Here is a 9,542-nt window from a genome sequence, read left to right as displayed (position 1 = left end):
GGATGCAGAAGTTGTGTTGGGATGGGCATCTAATTTTTCCGAAAGAGGTGTGCTTCGTTAAGGTGAAACAGTTTGGAATACAACTTCTAAGATTGCACCAAAACTTAAAATGCACTAATCCAATAACAGTGCACTTTTTATTTTGGCTTTGTGCACTAGCAGAAAGCTTAAAATAAGAAGATCAGCAACGTTTGCCTACTATTTCTCTAGTTTAGTGCTTTTGAAAACGTGAGTAGGGGCACAAGTCGGCCATTATGACGGCCATCTTTGGATTCCGAGATGTTTCACCTTAAAGAGGGCCACGTGGTTATTGAGTTGAAATCAAAACAGGTTGGTCCTCTCGTGGTGTAGAGGTAACGCGCTCTATCTAGTGAATAGAGATGTATATTCTGAGTTCGATTCTCACCGAGAAGACGTGTAACTTGTTCTCAAATTTCACATCATTTTGTCCATTTAATACAATTTCAAAGTATTCGTAATGTTTAGTTTTACGGTAGTTGTTTACCGAAAACGCCGTATACCGTAGTGCTCCTACTGTCCTGAGATATTTGATTTTTTTTTCGATAAGATTGAAGCTGCTAGTAGAGGGGTTTAAGGTCTAAGCGGGGGGTGAAGAAATCGGCCCTTAATAATATAAAATAAAAACAATTCAGTTGGCGTTAAGAAATTTGAAAATTATTGGAAATCATTCGAGAATTTTCATTCTTCCCAATTCATTGGAGCGCCCCTTGCCTTGACGACGCTCAAATAACGACTCACATCTCCACAGTTTTCCAACCTGGCCGTTCGTATTCTTGAATTTTCCACCCTATTTCCACATTTTCCTTATCCAGCTGTCCAGCTTTCACGCACACCATTCTAGAGACATTCTATCCTGATGCCAAGTGTCAGGCCAGCGACGAGACGCCCAAAACGTTTGACGACAGTAGTTCTCTTTCGGTCGTTCAGCACTTCGGTCGCGTTTAGGTTTATGGGATGTAAATTTTATCGAGTCGTTCTTGTCGTGTTATCTGTGCGTGAAGAAAAATGAAAATTTAAGGTGAAATCAAAGCCGTGAAGTGAAAACTTTAATGTGAAAACCGTCAAACACTTGTGGATTATAGTGGCTGGTGTGGTTTTATTTCGGAAGGTGAGTATTTTCTGTGATAGAATTGCATTTTTCTCATGAGTCGAGATCCATTGGCACTCCTTTTATCAACTTTGTTGGCAGTGTGATGATAACAATACGAAAGGAGAACAAAGACTTTTTGCACTTTCGTGCTGTGGTCCAAGTGACAATCTCGCAATCTAATCGTGAAATCCGGCAATATCCATCAAATTTGCAATCCCTTTAGGAGAAATCACGGCACAAATCCTTGAATCGAAATCACGATGTCCTTCATCGTTTGCCAAAGAAAATCCAGACAGAATACGATCAATACTTTACCCATACCAACAGGGTTGGTAGCGACTGCTCATCGAGGTAGCAATCTCTAGCTCGATATCGAAATACGAAATATCGAGTAAGGTTGTGTTAACAGTATAACCATTTATGGCGAAATTGGATGAAAAACCCAATTTCTTACTTCTAGTAGAAAAGTATAGGGAAGAATGTGTGAAATGATTTACAATAAAAAAGATTATATTCCTATGATATAGTCCAAAATCTTGACTTTTAGGCGCAGGCTGGTTCGTCTCTTCACAGCATTCTAGTAAAATATAAACACCCGTGCAAAAGTTTGGGTTCACCCCCTCAAAAACATACAAAAGTATTTTGTCCATAACTCTATTATTACACGTCTAATTGAAGCTCTCTATAGCGCATTCGAAAGACAATAAGTTAAATTTATTTCGTAAGTATCTTGACGCAACATTTTTTGAGTTCTGTTTACTAAATTTCTACTTAAAATTGAAACATTTTACAAAGAACACACTGAAAAAACATGGCTAATTTTTCAAGCATTAGATCGACCAAAATTTTAAATCAGTGTTGTATATATTCTTTGAAAAGCACTCGCGAAAGTTCGTTCACTGCAGGTTACATTGATATTTGTGCTCCATTAGGAAGAAATAAAATCGAGTGAAACGATGATCAATTTCACCGTACTGATTTTTCACCCGAATATACGGTACTTTGTACCATGAGCTTAATGACGTTTGAACCCATATTTGAACCATTTTTTAATTTGAACTAGATGCAGATTAGCGGGGTTCAAACGGTTGTATAGAGGACTTTTAGAAATAACGCATTTTTTCGGAATTTTGCTTTTAATACAGACTGGTAATGAATGATGAAGCTATTAAAGGGCAAGCCATTATTGACAATAAAAACATGAATTTCCAAGTTTATCGGCCTATCTCCAATGATTATTGATTGTGATAACCTACAAAAATCAATCGTTCTTAACATTTTTGCTTATTCCTATAAAGTAATGGTATTTTATTCTCACATTTTTGTTCAATATTATACAGCCCAATTGTGATTCCATCAATAAAATAAAAAGTTGGAACATGCACAAAGTGTTCACTTTATGAAATGAACAGTCCTTACTGCTCGTATTACTGCATGTATACATTACTTTTTTCAAGCCTTTTTTTTAGAAATTCCATCAAAAATTCATTCCGGTTTTTCTTTCTAAAGTTTTCTGCTGGTATAATTCTGAAAAATTCTTCAGGAATTCATTTATTGATTCTTTGATGGCCTTCTTAAGGAATTTCTTCATCAATTAGGTTCAAGAATTCAATATGGATTTTATTAGGAAAACCCCAAAACTCACTCCAAAGATTTCGCCATGAGGGTTTTAGGAATTGCTTCAAAAATTATCTTTCATCGATTTTGCTAAGATTTTCTTCAAGATTTCCGTTTAAGACATCTTCAATAATAATTAAAGCAGCATACTTATTATAATTCGTATCTAGTATATTACATATAGTGTATTAGTATATAGTATTATAATTTCTCCAGGAATGCCTCCACTGATTTCTGAGGATTTCCCTCAAAATTGTCGTTCATGATTTCTTTTAGATTTCAACCTAGAATTTCTGTAAGGAAATCATCAGAAATTACAACTTAGATTTCTACAGGAAGTTCTCCCCAAATTCTTTGAGCAATTTCTGAAAATTCTAGGGTACTATCGAGAATATTTTGCAGAAATTATGCGAGAAACTCCTTAAAAACCTCTGATGATATTTCTGTAGAAATTCCTAATGAACTGTCTCTAGAAAAACTTCTGTGGAAGTCTGGATATCATTTTGTATGAGTTTCTGAATGAATTCTGTGAAAAACATCGGAAGGAATTCCTGCAAAAGTTGTGTAGAAATGTTTGGAATAAGTGAGTAGTATTCGCTGGCGTGAAGCCTAAAATGATATTTGGGAGAATCCTTAGAGATTTAACTTGAGATATTACTCGAGACTTGTTTGGCAAAACCGCAGAACTAATTTGTGGATGAAATGTTGTTGGAATTCATATACATACAAAATTATATAATAATCCCTAGAGGAGTTTTGGGGCAATTACTGAGATAAACCGTGGATGACCTTCATTTCTCAAGGAGTTCATATGAAAATGGTCAGAAAAATAACGTGAAAACTGTGAGTAGGAACTCCTAGAGGAATTCTTGTAGGGTTTCTTAAAATGACAAATTTCTTTAGAATTTCTATAAACTTTTCTTGGTAGAACGTATGTAGGTAATTTAGGAATTTCTGCTACAGTAACTAAGTAGTCCAGTACTGGAAATATCAGCGGAAGAATGGAGGGTGAATTTTCTGGATGAAATCCTGGAATATGATCTGAAAAAATGTTCAGAGTAATTTGGAAGCAAATTACTGCAAGTAGTTGCGTTGAGGTTTCTGCAGAAAATTCATTATACGCAACTTTTTCTCCCTTTTTGCATAAAAAAGTTAACTAAGATGGACATACTTTTTGATTTTTACATTCACAAAGCGGAGTCCAATTTATTTTCTGAGCATATAATAATATAATAATTTTATATAGTTCTTTTAAGGAATTTTATGATAGATTCAACCAGAACGTCTTTCAGAAATAACTACCTAATTGATGCTGACAACCTCAAAAAAGTTTTTTGAAATATTTCTCTAAGGAATCCGTCAGAAATTCCCCCAGAAAATTTCTGTTGATACCTGTACAGATTTATTCCGGAAACGAACCTTGGATTTTTAAAAGGCCACAATTCGGAAACTAGTTTTTGAATTCATTTAAAATAAATTTTGTTGAAATATATGCAGTTTGTTCGTCATATTAACATATCAAATCTTTTGAGAATTCATCCGCTAGGTGAATAAGTGATAAACTTTCTTCACTTGTCTGTATCTTAAAATACTTATAAGCTGGAAGGTTGGAAACCTTATTTTTGCCGTATATCGGGATACTGGAGATTGAGGAAAATTTTGCTTACTACCGTCACCTAGTGGTTGGTTTCTGAATCAAATTTTCCACAAGATAGCTCTTAATCTGTTGAAACGCTTGGCCGAAGACATCAATCTTCTAGCTGATTAAAAACTTGAGATACAGACAATTTAAGAAAATATGTTTTTTAGCGCCGTGTAGCAAATAAATTCTCAATTAGATTTTTCATCTTCAGATAAACCTCAATCTGCTGAATATTTAGCCGGAGACACAAACCTTCTAGCTGATTAAGATCTTGAAGTAGAGAAGATTGAAATTTTCATTTTATTAACTCCACCTAGCGGATGAATTCCTAGTTATACTCTTCACCGCCAGATAGCCCTTGATCTGCTGAAAAACTTTACCGAAGACACCAACCTTCTAGTTGATAAGGATCTTGAGAAACAGATGATGAATAAAATTGGACACTAGCGCCACCTAGCGGATGAATTCTCAATCAGCTTTTTCATCGCCAGATAGCCCTTGATATGCTGAACTACTTTTCAGAGGACACCAACCTTCAAGCTCATTTGGATGATGTTTATTACTTTTAACGTTTATCCATATTTATTACGATGATTGCCACATTTTGATCCTTGTTATATTCCTCATTTGCGTCTCATCAAAATCAAAATGTTGTTATTACACGTGTCTGCATATGTGGCGCTGTTATAATGCCTATATGCATTACTGTTATTGATTTAGAGCTTATTATTAGTGCTTAGAGATTAGAGATCTTCCATTAAAAATAGATACTTGTTAGAAACTTGCGTTGAAAAAAAATAAATATAGACATGCTACCAGCCCTGCATAACCCAACCCCCACCCCTAAATTCCTCCACCCACTGATGGGAAGCTTCACGGGTCGGGACGGCGACTTCAAGTAGTTCTTTTCAATCTCAAGGTTTCACTTTCCCGGTTTTAGAGACTAACCGTCAGTCAGTCACTCGTCCCGTAAAAAGGGGATACTTTTTCCTATCCTTACGAAGGTGGAATGGGTTTTGTCATTTCCACTTGGCATTATCACTCATGGAATACCAGCATGGAAAAAGGGGTTTAGCAGCGATTGCAGACAGGGAGTTGCATTTACATGCTTCAAAGGGTTTTTCGTAGATTTCCGACCCGTGTTGGGGATGAAGTTTCAACACTCATTACTTTGCCACGGATGGACAGGAAAAACGGAACGCGGGGAAAGATTATTGTTGCACGGTCATTCCGATGAAGGATTTTTCTTGCCATTTATGTTTACTTGGTGGGGTGGTTTATTGTGACAGCAGCAGGTACCTGACTTGGGATTGAAGGCGCATGTGCGGCCACTATCCGCCTGGAAGTGGTGGCATTTCGATGGAATGGAAATTCGCATTCTCGAAGATTAGGTGTAAAATATATTAGTTATGAAGGAAATTGAACATATGTGAATAACTGTGAACAGTTACTCCTTAGATTTTTCAGCTGCCACATAAAAACTGTTTGCCATATCCTTTTTTATGCATATTTTAATATACTATTGTGAAACGAATTGCGTTTCGTATATTAAATTTAGAATACCGTGTTTGTAGCTTAAGGCTCGAGTAAGAACTAATCCCCTTTATTCCCGTATACGATTCGATAGCCCAAAAGGCACTCATAATGAATGGAACACTCAGATCACAGGAATCAGCATTTAGGTCGAATTCACAGTTATAACATATTGTAATACACATTAGTTTCTAATATACTGGACCAATATTGGATTTATTTTAGAGGACTATTTATATTTAAGCATAGATACAGGAAAAAAAAGTGTGCGGATTAAAAATACAGTTTTTTCTTTTTTTTCTGTTGGGTATATTATCACTGCGACCAATGATTGATCTTTTGTGATACACAACCCATTTTAATGTACCTTGTCAAAGTGATAAGCCATTATCAACGCATGACTTAGGTATTATCCCAATTAGGTATAATGTGAGTATGAAACGCACAACATTACCGGCAGAGACTATATTTCAAAGGGCTTGTTAAAAAACGTTACTCTTCTTTGCAAAAGAGCATCACAACTACATAATAAATGTTCAGAGGTTTCACAACTCTCATGACAAAAACGACAAATATCATCTTCAACCTTTCCCATCAGTCTTTGATGACATTTGGCTGGACAATGCCCTGTAATCAGTCCTATGTATGTGCACAGGTCTTTTCTAGACACAAATAATAACTTTTGTGTATTCGAAGCATGCGGCGTTATGAACTGTTTTGACTGTCGAGCCGTAGCAGTTTTATTCCAGTTCGTAATCACCATCGATTGTTACCAGTTCCTAAGTTCGCAGTTGTGTAGATATACCGGATTGATAAGGAAACTGGTGAATGCTTATAGGATTTTGTTTTAAGTAAGTTGTTCAGTTAACTCTCCCTTACTCGATATTCGACATCTCGATATAATTTGAAGATATAATCATGAAAAATCATAAACCTAACCTTTGATAGAACGATTTTTTGATGAACTATGTGCACTTGATTCACTCTGACTGAACTAAAGACCCCCGTTCAAAGAGTTGGTTCACTATGACTGAACAATTTTTAGGAAAATAACAATCATATAATGCTTGCATGGTCAATCTGGGTGCATATCTCTAAGATAAACAGATAATAAAATACATTTGACATTAGTATTTTTTCATAATCCAGATCTTCAATCCCAAAATCAGTGGCATTACAATAGCTTGAAAATTAAGGTTTTGCAGAATTGAGGCTTTTCAATGCTTCAGAAATATTCAAATATGCGTTCAGTGAGAGTGGACCAAGTGAAAATCTTGCGTACCGACCAAAATATACTGGTCCAATAAGCGGGTTCTAGATCATTCCATACATACTCCATAGAACTATCATAAACTTCTATCGGTCTCTGAATTCGACTCAAAAAAAGCAATAATTAATCAGTTCATTGCATTTTGGCACTTGGTCCACTCTGTCTGCACAGAAATGGTTGCAATTTCTGACCACCCATGCAAATATAATTAATGGTCAGAAATCAAAATCAAATGCATCGAATTGAGTTATATAACGCCGACCAATTTGTTAGATATTTAATTTAATAAACCACTCCACGAGTTATCGATCAACTCTTCATGTGTCAATAAGCATAATAATGTAAAAAAGTATTTTCCGCGGTTGGGTGACAAAACGTCGAATGCCAAAATGTCGAATGCCAAAACGTCGAATGCCAAAACGTCAAAAGAAAAAAAAAACGTCGGAGGGATAAAACATGGAACAGACAAAAAAGCGAATGTCTGACAAAACATCTATCTATTCAAGGATATGAACGAATATGAAAAAAATCGATAAAAATATAACGTGAGATGTAAAAATTAAACAGTGTTTTGAACTGCCTTAACAGAGACAATTTTTTTTCCAATGTTGTTACCTTGGTACCGTAATTTTTAGTTGGTATTGGATGGTATATCAAAAAGTCAAATTGAAAATTACCAAGACTTGGCGAAATTGTTGAAATTGATGATTCAAACAATATCTAAGTTTAAATCATCAAGTTACAAAACATGTGTTAGAGTGTCTCATCAAAGTGTTAATATAAGTCAAACATTTAGAGTGTTTTGAAATAAAAATATCAATTAATCCTAATTAAATTAATTGTATCGTATTCGGTTTTCATTTTTTTTTTTCAATTGATACTTGTATTGTTCTTTCTATTTTGGTATTGTCTCACTATCGCTCAAATTATAAAACTGTATAAATTCTCTACACCAAAAAAAAAACAACGTCTGAACTTAAGTCAGTAGTTCATATAGAAAACTTGCTGGAGATCCTGACTTCTATATATGTGATCCCAAAGTTTCAGAAAAGATAATCATGTTTTGGAAAATAATAAGCAGTTTCTGAACAGATAATCGATTCAGTTGTACTTATTCGACAAAATAATGAGTAAGTTTTTAAAGAATAAAGAATTTACTAATTGTTTAAAATTATGTGTTGTTGTTAGTAATTAGTTTACAACACATTGGAAAATTTGAACATTCAAATGAAATTAAGTTATTGAAATTATCATGTTTGGTAATATCATCCCACTTTACACAAAATGTTATATATTAATTTATATACTAAACAACATAAACTACAAACACTAAAGTAACTGTAGCATGATGTCACATTTACGGAACTCGAAGATAGACGAAACTGATCAGTTTGAACAACAGCAATAGATTAGTCAGTAAGAATCCAATCGATAGACATGCAATTCGCGCGCCTTGCTTCACTGAAATAAAGAAGTTTTATTGAATGTAACCGTTGAACGCTTTTATCGGAAGGAGAAGACTAAAAGAAGAGTTGAAAAAGGATGTTCATTGGGAAAAAAAAGGAACATGATTATTCACATAACGGGGGGATCTGAGGAATTCCTTGCTGAAAATACAACTTAACCCACGAACCTATACCCTCAACATCATGGTTGACTTGGTTGATTTGGTCACTTCTGTACTTCAAATTCAATTTGCTTCACAAAGTTCTTCTGTCTTCGTCTGAAATGGATGTAAGAGTGACATTTTTCTGAAAAAAAATTCCATGCATACTACGATGAAAATTGTAAATTTTGCTGTTTCCAACGCCGTCCGCATCGCAACCGTTTTTTCCTTAGCAACACTAGTTATCCAAAATGACTGCTTTCGACGTTTTGTCCCTTCGACGTTTTGGCATTCGACGTTTTGGCTTTCGACATTTTGTCCCTAAACCATTTTCCGCAATATTGCCATTACATTTCTTTTCCTAAATGAATGAAATTTTTCGAACACCCTAGGGCAGAATTTTGAAATATGACAATCTAAAATACTACTTATTAAACCTATTATGCTATTTTTGAAACATAATCCATTTAAGAATTCTTCGAATATTTCGCCAAAGAATGCCTTCCCGAACACTTCCAAGAATACGCTCATCAATCATTCTACGAACTCCTTTAGAGATTTCTTCAAATATTTTTCTTGAGATTCTTCGGAAAAAAACAGCCAAAAATTTCTCCTGATAGTTCAGGGTTTCCCAACTGGTGGTCTGCGGATCCCTAGGGGCCGTGACGAATTTCTAGGGGCTTCACAGAGCAATTGTTAATAAGTTTAGGGCTTCCTGATCGATGAGGCATTATTAAAATCTTTTCGAAAAACTTGTGAAACA

At 35.0% G+C, this 9,542-nt stretch overlaps 1 protein-coding gene across 1 annotated transcript in view; it reads left to right on the top strand.

Annotated features, from left to right (window-relative positions):
- The first annotated feature begins 856 nt into the window (after positions 1-856).
- The window catches only part of LOC5578948 (disheveled-associated activator of morphogenesis 1), a 573,726-nt gene continuing 565,040 nt past the window's right edge, over positions 857-9,542 (top strand). Inside the window, exon 1 of the mRNA XM_021852537.1 lies at positions 857-1,129. The gene's annotated coding sequence lies outside the window, so the exon portion shown is untranslated. The remainder of the gene's footprint in view (positions 1,130-9,542) is intronic.

Source organism: Aedes aegypti, chromosome 3, assembly GCF_002204515.2.
Source record: "Aedes aegypti strain LVP_AGWG chromosome 3, AaegL5.0 Primary Assembly, whole genome shotgun sequence".
Classification (NCBI taxonomy): domain Eukaryota; kingdom Metazoa; phylum Arthropoda; class Insecta; order Diptera; family Culicidae; genus Aedes; species Aedes aegypti.
Note: the sequence above shows the minus strand (reverse complement) of the source record. Positions and strands in the feature narration are given on the sequence as shown.